Consider the following 13,826-nt stretch of genomic DNA (forward strand, 5'->3'; position numbering starts at 1 on the left):
CATGTTTACCTATGCTTCCATTATTTGAACTATGCATCAAAGTTTGGAACAATGTACAATATGTCTGTAAAATAATTGTGAAGTGGACAGAGTGTTTTTAGCTCAGTTGTTCGTGAGTAGTCCACATATATACAATTTCCATTGTAGAGAATGGGTCAAACCAGATCAGACTTCAGAGTGAGAAACGCCTCATTAGGAGAATTGTAATGGACCAAAGGGGGGCGGGGGGTGATCATTGTAATTCCCCTTCAAGACCACAAAGATTATGATCAATATAGAAATGTACACATATTGCCTCATCACGAGTTTGGTGGTAACACTTAAATGCGGTGGTAAGGCTATTACCACAGCATTTAAGGGTCCACCAAATCATGGGCTTGGCAGATTTAGCCCCAGCTCTGAGCTGGGGCAAATCTGCTGCGATTTTGATAATTTTCTGTGCTATTGCCACGAGCGGTAAAAGCGCCATTGGGTCCAATGGGGAATGGGAAATTCCTGAATGGGCCCAATGGGGAATGGGGACTTACCGTTCTGGCAAACCCGTGATTTTGATGATTTTCGGCGCTATTACCACCAGCGGTAAAAGCGCCGAACATTCCCCATTGGGCCCAATGGGGAATGGGAAATTTGCGAAAGGGCCCAATGGAGAATGGGGAGTTACTGTTTTGGCAAACCCGTGATATGGCACTAATATCACTGGGGGTTTGGTGGTAGGGCTAATAGTGTCTGTCGGTAATACCGCCAGGGTTAGCGCCCAACTCCTGATGAGACCCATACTGTATTCAAAGTTGCATGGGAAAAACCTGATCAGGCCCAAAGCATAGAGAGATGGGCCGAGCTGCCAAACCCCAAGGAAACCCTCCATTGTTGTACAATATGCTACCAATGTGTCAGCTTGGAAGGAATTTTCCCTTGGATGGCCACAAGACAGTACAAGACTCCTTAGTGTGCATGTTTATCACAGCCAGGCCAAAGCAGGCCTCAGACCCCCACCCAGTCAACCATGAGTTATAGCCCCTACAACTCTCCCAGTTCCAAGACCATGAGCATGCCTTCACCATCAAGTGCACAGCCACAACTTCTTCTTGTGCCTCGTGTCACATGAATGGTAAATAAATGTGATCTACCATGTACATGCAAAACCAGGGCAATGGCGGGTGGTGAGTTGCAAGCAAATTGATCAACCAAATATGTTGGCTAATGTTGTTGGGCTATTACGTGCACACATTAGTGCCCCTACGACTTCCACCTGGTAATATTGCTTGATTAATATCAACCACATAACTGATAGTTATAGTTCTGTCGATCCTTGTTTGTATTGTAATTGTTTTAATCATTTTGGGGGATGTGTGTAATGTGTATAATGCATCTACACAACTAATGGTGTTCCAAAGCCACTCTGCCACTGGACCAGTAAGGTGAGAGCTTAGAGTGGATTGTGTAGCTCTCAGTGAGGAGTGTGTGAAAAGCAGTGAGCCACATCTCAGTGAGGCTGAGAACATCTAGGCCAAAGACATGATGGAGATAGATATCAGAGGAATGTTTTGGAGCAGGTCTAGAGTTGAGGTAGCTTGGTAAATCTGGATGCCACCTTTGAGGCTCTTCTGAGTAGGGCAACAGGTATGTGGTGCCCAGGTCAGTGGTGGAAAGGGGGGAAGCAGAAAGAGAAGTGGCAGGATCAGTGAGGAATATAAGACACAGAAGATGGCTAACGATAAGTAAGAGGTTTGGCTGAGAGCCCTGGGTCATGACAATGGCGATTTGATTGACAACACTACATTCCATCTGTTGCTACCATTAATGTGCAATGAAGAGAAAGGGGAGAGGACAAAGACCATGTGGGTAGTCCATATGTCTAGAGAGGGAGCGTTCTGTATTCAGGATAAATTCTTACAATGTCAATACTGCATCTTGTTTTTTTTGTATTGCAAATATTCAAAGATGGGATCTCATTATTGACAGTTATTTTTTTGTATTTGTCATAATGAACATTTTAGACAGACTTTTCACAAACATTTATAGAATCTAAAAGCATATGTATCAAGCATTTGAATCAAGACATTATTTTCTATCATTTTGAAATAAAACAACATACTTCAAATAATCACATTGATAAGCATTATAAAGAAAGGAAAGGAAAATTGAAACTATCAATGCATATTTAACATGATTACATCACCAAAAATAAATAAATACAAATACACTGCAAGTGTTGTACCATTACATTACAGCTTTAATTGATACAGTGTCCACATATTGGGTAACATATTCAAACTTGTTTGTGAACATTTCTTGATAACAGCTACAAATCATTTAAATCTAGAAGTCATCCTTTGGACCAGTTCTTATTTTGGAGGGCAAGACTCTTTTGAAATGTTCTGCGGAATAGTCGGTGCCCTGGGAACAAAATCTGTAGCCATACCATGCGTATGCTTGGCCAGCACAGTTAATGTCAGGTCTTTCACACATTCAAAATCCAATTCCTGGAATATTGGCTTGGCCACCCACTGTTTGCTCTGTTTTGTAAATGCCATGACGTAACAAAGCATCCCGAAAGCTCCTGCAGTTTTTGCTTGTTCCATCCCAAAGTTCTTGTTTTGCACAAGTACAGCCAGTCCTGTTCTTGCCTTCATACCGTCTATGCCAAAATCCAACCTTTTCAGTCTGTACTTTAGGCACATATTATGGAACACCTCCAAATCTCCAGTGTGGCAGAATTCAGTAAGTCCATTCTGGTCTCTTTAAAGTGTTTTGTCATACACAATGTTCTCTAGTGCTGCATGAGGAGGGGATCCTGACACCAACCACTTCTTATGCTCCTGCTCCTTAGTCAAAGGTCCATGTCCACATTAGTGGAAATGTTCATTTTCTCTCCAAGAGTGTATGTTGAAACAATGGTGCATTAATGGAGGCAATTTTTCAAGTAGAATTTCTGCAGATCCATCACATGATTTTGAGCACCACCAAAGATGGTTGCTGATAGACTGAGGCCACTTTGAAATGTTTTCTGAGCCCTTTTTTTACCAACAGCTGTCATTTTTTAGAAATGTATTTTACAACGTGCCATACATCAAATTGATGCTGTATCTGTGGGGACTGCTCGCACATGGCATTTGATATTTCATTGTGCACTACTTCTGTCCATTTTCCCTATGGTAACATTGATCATTACCATTATGATTTGGCCCCTTGAGCCTGCACTACTGTTGATGTAATAATGCTGTTTTTTATAATCTCTGCTGCCTCCTCACACTTTTTCTTTCAAAATGTACTTTAGCCATGTCTCCAAACCTGCCCATCGAGTACTTTTGCTGATGCTATGTTGCAAACCTCGAGGTTAGACCATGTGTATCCATAATTGTATTCATAATTGCACCTACCCTACCCCTACACATCTGTAAACCTGTTGTAGCCCCTTAACAAGATGTGAGGCTGTGCCAGCATGCCTATTCACTCCTGCTACTGAATATACCCATGCACCCAGTCCTAGGCTCCGCCTGATTATACTTGACTGTAACTACCTAATGAAACTCTGAATGTGACCCTGAACATACTTGTTTGTAATTTCCCAATTTGACACACCTAGGCTTGTGCTGGGCCTGAATTATACTTGATTGTAACTACCTAACATGACCCACACAGCCATGCGCTGTACCGGAAATCTACTTGACTGTAACTACCTAATGTGACCTACCAGCCTTGCGCTGTACCTGAATTCTAATTGACTGTAACTTCCAAAATGTGACCCACCCAGCCCTGCACTGCACCCAAATTCTACTTAACTGTAACTACCTAATATGCCCTATCAAGCCCCTGTGCTGTATGTGAATTTTACATTCCTGCAACAAGCTTATGTGACCTACCCAGCCTTGCACTGTACCCAAATGTTACCTTCCTGCAACAACCTAATATGCCCTATCTGTTAGGGAGAATTCTAAAAATGTGCTAATTTCCCTTACCTTTTGAGACCTCCAGCAACTTTGCTGGATTTATAGGATTTGATTTCTTTACCAGGGAAGAGTGCGAGCCTGTTTTCCCACTCTTCCATGTATTTTGATGTGTGTTTTATTTTGTGATTTTTGGTTATGGAGTTTTAACACAACTCCATAGGCATCATCTTTTTCTGTGGCACAGGGATGTCTTTCAGACTTCCCAAGGTTTAAATACCTTCTCTGAGACGACTACTGTCTCCCAGAGCATGTAAAGGTTAATTGACTTTACTAGTCCCTTTAAATTTACTGACCCAGCACACACTATCGTACTATAAAGTGCTGGAGGGGTTTGCCTAGCTTCCCCTGAGTCAAAACACTCCTGTAACAATCAAATGTTACATTTTCCTACTTTAAATGGCTGGTGGCAGTTGTTTAGATCAAAGTATAATGATGTTCCCGACCGCTAACAACGGTAGCAAAAAATCGGGTCAGCCATGTTTTTCAATATGGCGCCACAGACCTATCTGTAAAACAGACTCTGTTCATCTTTTTTCACCATTTCTTTTAGAAAAAGTCATTATTGTGTTTGTCTCTGCACGCCAAACCAGGTTTGGTCCCTTTGTTTGTTGGCCTTTTGCGGGCTTCAGTGCTGAAGCCCTCCTCTGGTGCCTGAGTGTCTGGGGTGACCGGATGTGAGGGAGGTGCCCGAAACTCCCTGTGCTTAGTCTCTTAGGAGACACAAATGCACTCTGGTGTGATTGGCCTGCTGGCTATTCGGCAAGGACAGCCACCCTGCTCTATGAGTGACAGCCAGGCTGGAATGAATGAGAGAAAACTGTTTAAAAGCAGGTCTCTGGGACTTGGAAAGCAGAGTAGACCAATGCAACGAAAAACCGAAGACGAGCTGAAGGAAGAGGACTGCTGCAACTACTGGACGACCGGTGAAGCCCTGCTGCAGGTCCGAATTGCCTGAAACTCTAACGACAGAGAAGCCTTTGAAGGGTAACTTCTTCTCTTGAGTTTGGTGGGAAGAACCAACTCGCAAGCCATCTGGACACCGTCCCCATATGGTAAAATTTTCATCTGAGTGCTGTTGAAAACTAGATAGCCAGAGGGAAGGAAACCAGCTGGTGGACTTTAAGGCACTCACACCTTAAACTGATGTCTTGCTAAAGCTTTTGGCCTCATCCCTGGGAAGTGCAGGAACCTCCCTACGTCCTCCTTGACTGAAGCTCAGGAACAGCGATATCTGCTCGACCTGCCAGGAACAACTGCCTCTGCTCTTTTTCACTAACAAGGTACTGTGCAAACGTGGTCCGGAAATATTTTCGGCCATTGTGGAAGTTCGTGGAAACTTCCTCAACTTCGAAGGCTTGTCCTTCCCTAAACATTTGTCAAACTTGTTACCTAGCCAAATTCTTCTAAACTCTGTGGCAAAGGCTTAACCGTTATCTAGGAGAACTGTGCTATCCTATACAAAGACTCTGAACCATTGACTTTGGCCCAGGCCTACAAACTGAATTGCTGGTTTTAGTTAACTGAAACCCTTTATCATGCCTAGAATGTATTTGGGCTGTCTATTCTTATAACCTTGTCTTTTTACCCCTTTAATAATTATCTGAAGTGCCATTTTGCTCCCACTTCAGGGGAGCTAAACTTGTTCATTTACTTATTGGTTGTATTTTTGTGGTTTATTAGTGTGTGATATTGAGCTGCTTATGCTAGTGAATGTTTTCTAACTGACTGAGTAAATAAATGTATATTCTTTTATGAAGAAACCTTGAGTAAATGTTTGTTTGAATCACTGTATTAGTTGGTCCTTTCTGTGACTTGTTCTACTCTTCATTTAAACTCTTGAGATAAGTCTGGCTGCTCAGCCATTGCTACCACTTTACTGTGTAGTACAGGCTTGTACCAAAGGTGAAATTGTGCTTACACGTGTAGTCTTAATTGCATGTAGTGTTCCCAAAGGGTACTGCATGTGATTCTGCCTAACACTGGTGTACAGCGGTGAGGATAAAGTATACTTGTTACATTTAGAGTGCTGCTTTTACCTTTGTTCAAATAATCCTCCCAAGACAAAGCAACATTAGGAAAGCAATTGTTTTATCATGACTGATATGGAAAGCTACAGACAGGAAACCCTAGTGACTTTAACTGTTGATCAATTGAGAGATATGTGTAAAGCTAGGAATCTCACTGTAAAAGGCAAAAAGGTTGAATTGATAGAACAGTTGTTAGAATACCAAAGTCTGAGGAGTGGGTCTGAAACCCCCACCCCTGCAGAAAATGTGGAAAATGTTGATGAGGATCATATGTCAGAGCCCAGCTCTAATATTGCGGATGAGTTAGATGAGGCAGAAGAGTCTCAGAATGTAGATCCCTGTCTTACCTCAATTTGCTCATAGGCCTCAACCTTTGACCACAGGGACCCCATCAGGTCCAAACCTATGTCCTGAATTTGTCTCACTTGAAAATATTAGACTGGAATTAGAATTTAAAAGAATCCAAGCTCAAACTGAAAGCAAACATAAAGAGCTTAGACTCAGAGAAATGGAATTGAATCCTGCACTTGACATGAAAAAGTTGTCTCTAGAAAATGGTTCTCTCCAAGAGTCCTCTAGGTCTTACAGTACTAAGAGGCCTCACATGCCCAAAGATGAAGTATATATGTATGAGGTTAAGCTTGATATTTTGGATTGGTTGGCTACTTTTGAATATAACCATTGTATTCAAGACATTACAGGGAATCAGTTGATTCCTTGGCTTTTTTCTAGGCTACCCCCTGTTGCAACTGATGTGGAAATGGAGTTGGGAGATATAGACAGAAAGGAGTATGAAACCGTAAAGCTAGCTTTGAAAGCTAGAAGTGGGAAGACCCCTTCTCGGTATCTTAAGAGGTTTAGAACCCTCAAAAAGCATGATGGTACCACTTGGGCTACCTGGGTGACTCAATGTTTGAAAAACTTAGATGGATGGGTTAAGGGTTACAGAGTGAACACTTATGGAGGTATGAGAAATCTGTTTATGTTGGAATCTATTTGTGATGCCTGGGGCTGCTGACTTGTGGGTTGCCAACAGGGCTACTCACAAGGTTTCTGGCGTAACTCAGAAGAAGGATGAGGGGAAGCAGCACAAGAAAGATACCAAAGAGAATTTTAATACCTCCAATCCAAAAGAGGGTGCCAAACATGGCAAGGGTAAACCACCAGGGAAACCAAATCAGGCTAGTGTACCTCCTGGTGCCAAGGCAGATGGAGGTCAGAACAAACCCCCATGCATAAAGACATTTGGAAAATGTTATGTTAGTTGGCCAACTGACAATGTGAAAGGGGATCCCAGATATGAGGGTCAACCTTCAGGGATCAACACTGTCTCCTTAGCCTTCTCCCTAGAGGATGAATTACCAAAGGGAAGTGGAAACTTTCACTTACTGGTTGGGGAACCCATGAAAGTCTCAGCCAGTGTTTCTTTAGTATCCTGTGTCTGTGGGAACAACAGAACTTAGATGTATATAATTCTATTCCAGACAATACTAAAGAGTATTACAAAGAAAGTGTTCTTGTTAATGGTCAGGAGACCCCTGCCATCAGTGACACTGGGGCTAGCAAAACTCTAATTGATGAATCATTTTCAAGGTTGAGGATGTTGCTAAGACATCCAAATTCCTAACTCAAATGCTTCCACTGGTACCAGCTCTCATCCAGTGCAATGACATGACTGTCAAGATAGTTGTAAGTGTGCAGAGTGAAGTACCTGGGAGAGTCCTGTTGGGGAATGATTTAAAAACTCTTGGAGTTGTATCAAACACCCCCAGGCCTCCCAGAAAAAGGAAATAGGAGCAGACTAGGAAGGCCGGAGAGAGTACCTTAAAGGGCTCCCAAGAGGAGATTATAGATTAAACTATAACTCTCAGTTCACAGGATTTACTGACTGCAATTTCTAAGATGAAGGAGGAAAAAGAGAAACCTAAAACCCCGAGGAAGAAACCAGCCAGCACTCCTGTGCTACCACAAGGGCATCCCCGAGAGGACTGTCCAAAATCACAGCTGTGACTCCTCCACCAGCTGAGGCTGAGTGTGTGGAACAACCTTGGGTAGTTGAATCAGCAGCTGAGGAATCAGCACTGGAAGAGGACCTTGCTTGTGTTGGAGATCAGGATCATGCAGACCATCCACTACTTCAGTCTTTACTGGCAGAAGGTGAACCCTGAAGGGCAGACTTCATCAGAGGTCAGAGAGAGTGTCCTACTCTTGAAGGTCTTTGCCAACAGGCAGCTTCCCAGCTGGATTGGAAAGAAGCAGGGAAGCATAGCAGGGGACTAAAGAAGACGTGTAGTGCCTCTTGAAAGCAGACTCCAGTTCCTACAGTTAGCCCATGAGATACCTGTGGCTGGTCACTTAAGTTTTAAGAAGAACAAGGAAAGGCTCTCTTTATATTTCTACTGGCCTAAGTTAGGGTCTGATGTAGACAAGTACTGTAGGAGCTGTCACACTTGCCAAACCTCTGGCAAGAGTGGAGCCTTGAATGTGGCACCCCTGGTGCCTCTCCCAGTAGCGGGAGTCCCCTTTGAGAGGGTAGGAATCAACATTGTTGGTCGCTTAGACCCTCCAACATCTTCAGGAAAAAGGTTAATTCTGGTTGTGATAGACCATGCTACTAGGTATCCTGAAACTATACCTATGAGAACTGTTACAGCTCAGGCTATGGCTAAGGCCCTACCTGGTATTTTTACCAGGGTAGGTTTTCCTAAGGAAGTTATCTCTGACAGGGGATCCAATTTTATGTCCCACTACATGCAAGCCATGTGGAAAAATTGTGGAGTAACTTACAAGTTCTCAACTGCCTACCATCCTCAGACAAATGGATTGGTAGAGAGATTCAACTATACAATGAAGAACATGATACATGCTTAGAAGAAAGTGGGACCTTCTACTGCCATGCCTTCTATTTGCTTATAGAGAAGTCCCTCAGGAGGGAGTAGGATGTAGTCCCTTTGAACTTCTCTATGGCCATCAAGTTAGAGGCCCCTTGGCCCTAATTAAGCAGGGGTTGGAGAGTGTTTCTTCCCCCCAAGCCAGTGAGAGTCACTGACTGTGTGATAGGTATCTGGAGGAGAATGTCACACATGATGGCAGAAGCATCAGATAACTTGAAATCAGGTCAGGCTCTGGTGAAGCATTAGCATGACCAGAAGGCCAACATGGTTGTGTTTTCTCAAGACCAGCTAGTTTTAGTTATGGTACCTACAAGGCAGAGTGCCTTACAGGACAAGTGGATAGGACCCTTCAAGGTTGTGGGTAAACTTGGAGAGATCAACAATCTGGTGGATTTAGGCAATCCTAAGGAGGCTCCAAGAGTCTTTCACACCAACCGTCTAAAAGCGTATGTCTCAAGACCAGAAGTAGGAGCTTTGCTTTTAGCTTCAGCTCAAGAGGAGGAGGAGAGTGAACATCTACCTGAACTACTCAGGGCCAGCCTTTAGATGAGAAAATAGAAGGAGTTAATCTCTCTTCTAATCTGACACCTGAACAACAGGAGGAGTGCAAGTTTCTGTTAAATCAGTTTGCCTCCCTGTTTTCACTATCACCAGGCTTGACCCCTTGGGGCCAACATGATATTCAAGCTGGTTATTGTTTACCTGTTAAAAGCAGAGGTTACAGGATGTCAGATCATGTAAGATCCCACATAAAGGTGGAGGTCAACAAGATGCTTGATATCGGGGTAACAGGGCCCTCTACAAGTCCTTGGTCAAGTCCAGTTGTTCTAGTACCAAAGGCAGGATCCAAGGAGTTGAGATTCTGTGTGGACTGTAGAGCTCTTAATGCAGTCACCAAGACTGATGCCCACCCTTTACCAAGGACAGATGAACTGATGGATAAACTTGGTTCAGCCACGTACCTCAGTACATTTGATCTCACTTCAGGCTATTGGCAAATAGCCCTGACTGACTATGCCAAGGAGAAAACTGCATTTTCCCTCCAGCAGGCCTTTACCAGTTTAAGGTAATGCCTTTTGGACTAAAGAATGCACCTGCTAGATTCCAAAGGATGATTATTCAAGTTCTGAATGTGATGGAGGACATCTGCATGGCATACATGGATGACATTGCAGTGTTCAGCTCTACTTGGAAAGAACATGTTGACCACTTAGGATATGTTTTTCAGGCTCTTGAGCAGACCCATCTGACCATAAAGGCTAGTAAATGTGAAATTGGTCAGAGTAAAGTGGTCTACCTTGGACATGAGGTAGGAGGAGGTGAAATCAGACCATTGCCTAGCAAAGTACAAGCAGTACAAAACAGGGCCACACCTACTACTCAGACCCAAGTGAGAGCCTTCCTAGGCCTCACTGGTTACTATAGGTACTTCATAGAGAACTATGAGACATTAGCTTCTCCCTTGAATGTGGTCTCTTCTCCAAATTCCCTAAAAAGTTCAGGTGGAATGAGGAGTGCGCTAAAGCATTTGAAGCCCTTTGTCAAGCTCTAGTCTTAAGAGCTCCTTACTACAACCAAACCTTAATTGTGCAGACAGATGCTTCAAATACAGGTATAGGTGCAGTTCTGAGTCAGCTGGATGAGAAAGGTAGGGAGCACCCCATTTGCTTCATTAGCATGAAGTTGAAGGAACCTGAGACAAGGTGGGCAACCATTGAAAGAGAATGTTTTGCTATTGTGTGGTCACTGAAGAAATTTAGACCATATTTGTATGGATCTACTTTTGTGATTCAGACTGACCATCAACCCTTGAAATGGTTGATACAAATGAAAGGGGAAAACCCCAAACTACTGAGATGGTCAATATGCCTGCAAGGGTTTGATTTTACCATTGAACACAGGTCTGGGTGTCACCACTGAAATGCTGATGTTCTCTCCAGGATGTTTGACCGACTGGAGTAAGGAGATTCATCCATGAGTGGATTAAATCCTCCTTTCCCTTAGTCTAAGGGGGGCGAGTGTTAGGGGGAATTCTCAAAATGTGCAAATTTCCCTTACCTTTTGAGACCCCCTGCAACTTTGCTGGATTTCTAGGATTTGATTTCTATACCTGGGAAAAGTGTGAGACTTTTTTCCCACTCTTCCATGTATTTTGATGTGTGTTTTACTTTTTGTGTTCTTTGGTTATGAAGTTTTAACACAACTCCATAGGCATCATCTTTTTTCTGTGTGTCACACAGCACCTTCAGTGCAGTTGCACAGGGAATTCTTTCATACTTGCCAAGGTTTACATACCTTCTCTGGGACTGACTTCTGTCTCCCAGAGCATGTAAAGTTAAATTGACTTTACTAGTCTCTTTAAATTTATGGACCCAACACACACTATCTTACTATAGAGTGCTGGGAGGATTGCCTAGCTTCCCCTGAGTGAAAACACCTCTGTAACAATCAAATGTTACCTTTGTGTCAGCCATGTTTTTCAATAAGGCGCCCCCCGACCTATCTGTAAAAACAGACTCTGGTCATCTTTATTCGCCATTTCTTTTAGGAAGAGTCCTTCTTGTGTTTGTCTGTGTGCCAAACCAGATTTGGTCCCTTTGTTCATTGGCATTTGGCGGGCTTCAGTGCTGAAGCCCTCCTCTGGACCCTGAGTGTCTGTGCTTAGTCTCCTGGGAGACCTGTATGCACGCTGGCGTGATTGGCCGGCTGGCTGTCCGGCAAGGACAGCCACACTGCTGTGTGAGTGACAGCCAGGCTGGAATGAATGGGTGAAACTGTTTAAATGCAGGTCTCTGGCACTTGGAAAGCAGAGTCGACCACAGGAACGAAAGAACCGAAGACGCACCGAAGGAAGAGGACTGCTGCAATTACTGGACAACCAGTGAAGCCCTGCTGCAGGTCCGAATTGCCTGAAAGTCAATCAACAGAGAAGCCCTTCAAGGTTAACTTCTTCCCTTGAGTTTGGTGGGAACAATCAACTCGCAAGCCACCTGGATACCGTCCCCATCTGGTCGAATATTCATCAGAGTGCTGTTGAAAACTGGATAGCCAGAGGGAAGGAAACCAGCTTGTGGACTTTAAGGCACTCACACCTTCAACTGATGTCTTGCTAAAGCTTTGGCCTCATCCCTGGGCAGTGCAGGAACATCCCTATGTCCTCCTTCATGTCCCATGACTGAGGCTCAGGAACACCGAAATCTGCTCGAACTGCCACGAACAACTGCCTCAGCTACAGCTCTACGTCACTTAAAAGGTACTGTGCAAACGCCGTCCGGAAATCTTTTCGGCCATTGCAGAATTTTGTGGAAACTTCCTCATCTTCGAAGGCTTGTCCTTCCATAAACATTCGTCAAAATGTTCACCTAGACAAATTCTTCTAAACTCAGTGGCAAAGACTTAACCGTTATCTACTAGAACTGTGCTATCCTATACAAAGACTCTGAACCATTGACTTTGGTCCAGGCCTACAAATTGAATTGCTGGTTGTAGTTAACTGAAACCCTTTGCCCTGCCTGTGAATGTATTTGGGCTGTCTACTCTTATAACCTTGTCTTTTTACCCCTTTAATGAATATCTGAAGTGCCATTTTGTTCCCACTTCAGTGGAGCTAAACGTGTTCATTTACTTACCATTTGTATTTTTGTGGTTTATTAGTATTTGATATTGAGCTGCTTATGCTAGTGTAATGTTTTATAACTGACTGAGTCAATAAATGTATATTCTTTTACCAAGAAACCTTGAGTGAGTGTTTTTATTTTTTTATTTTTTTAATCACTGTATTAGTTGGTCCTTTGTGTAACTTGTTCTACTGCTCACTTAAACTCTTGAGATAAGTCTGGCTGCTCAGCCATCGCTACCACTTTACTGTGCAGTACAGAATTGTACCAAAGGTGAAATTGTGCTTACACTTATAGTCTTAATTGCATGTAGGGTTCCCAAAGGGTACTGCATGTTATTCTGCCTAACACTAGCCAGCCTTGCACTGTACCTGAATTCTATTTGACTGTATCTACCTAATTTGACCTACCAGGCTTGTGCTGTGCCTGAATTCTACTTGACTGTAAATATCTAACGTGACCCACCCAGCCTTGCGCTGTACCTGAATTCTACTTGACTTGACTGTAACTACCTAATATGACCTAACCATCCCATGCAGTGTAACTTAATGTACCTTCATGCAGCTACCTAATATAACCTACCCAGCCATGCACCATGCCTGAATTCTACTTGACTGTAACTACCTAATGTGACCCTGAATGTGACCTTGACCGTACTTTTCTGTAACTACTCAATTTAACCCACCCAGCCTTGCGCTATCACTGAATTTTACCTTCCTGTAACAACCTAATGTGATCTACCCAGCCTTGCACGTATCTGAATGTAATCGTCCTGCAACAACCTAATGTGACCTACCCAGTCTTTCATTGTACTTGATTTTTACCTTCCTGCAACTACCCAATGTGACCCACCCAGCCTGGCGCTGTGCCTACATTTTATCTACCTGTAACGACATAGGGGGTAAATCATGGAATCAATGTGCCCCAAAATCTATAGCACAAGCATGAGAAATGCAGCAGACGTGTGCGAAAAGCACACATGCCCTCGTTTACTGATACATGGAAGGCACTGCACGTGGCTTACCTGGGACCTGTGCTGAATCCGTGCATGGCGCACACGTCACAGCGACATCCCAAAAGCTGTGCACGAGTCTTCCAGGGAAGGTGCACAACTTCCAGCGCACACACCTAAAAAGCAGGCGGAACCCTCGAAATGTAGAAAAACACGCAAAAATGTGGGCGTGATGGGGACGTACGGTTGTGAAACCCTTGCAACGCCCACACACGAACAGGACAAACCCACGCACTCCAAAAGGCACGCAAAGCCGGAAACACGTCCGCCATGCGAAATCAGGCGGAAGCGGCCTGGCACAGCATAAAAGCGCACACAAACAAGCA

This window comes from Ambystoma mexicanum, chromosome 3p (assembly GCF_040938575.1).
Source record: "Ambystoma mexicanum isolate Mex_15411 chromosome 3p, UKY_AmexF1_1, whole genome shotgun sequence".
Lineage (NCBI taxonomy): Eukaryota > Metazoa > Chordata > Amphibia > Caudata > Ambystomatidae > Ambystoma > Ambystoma mexicanum.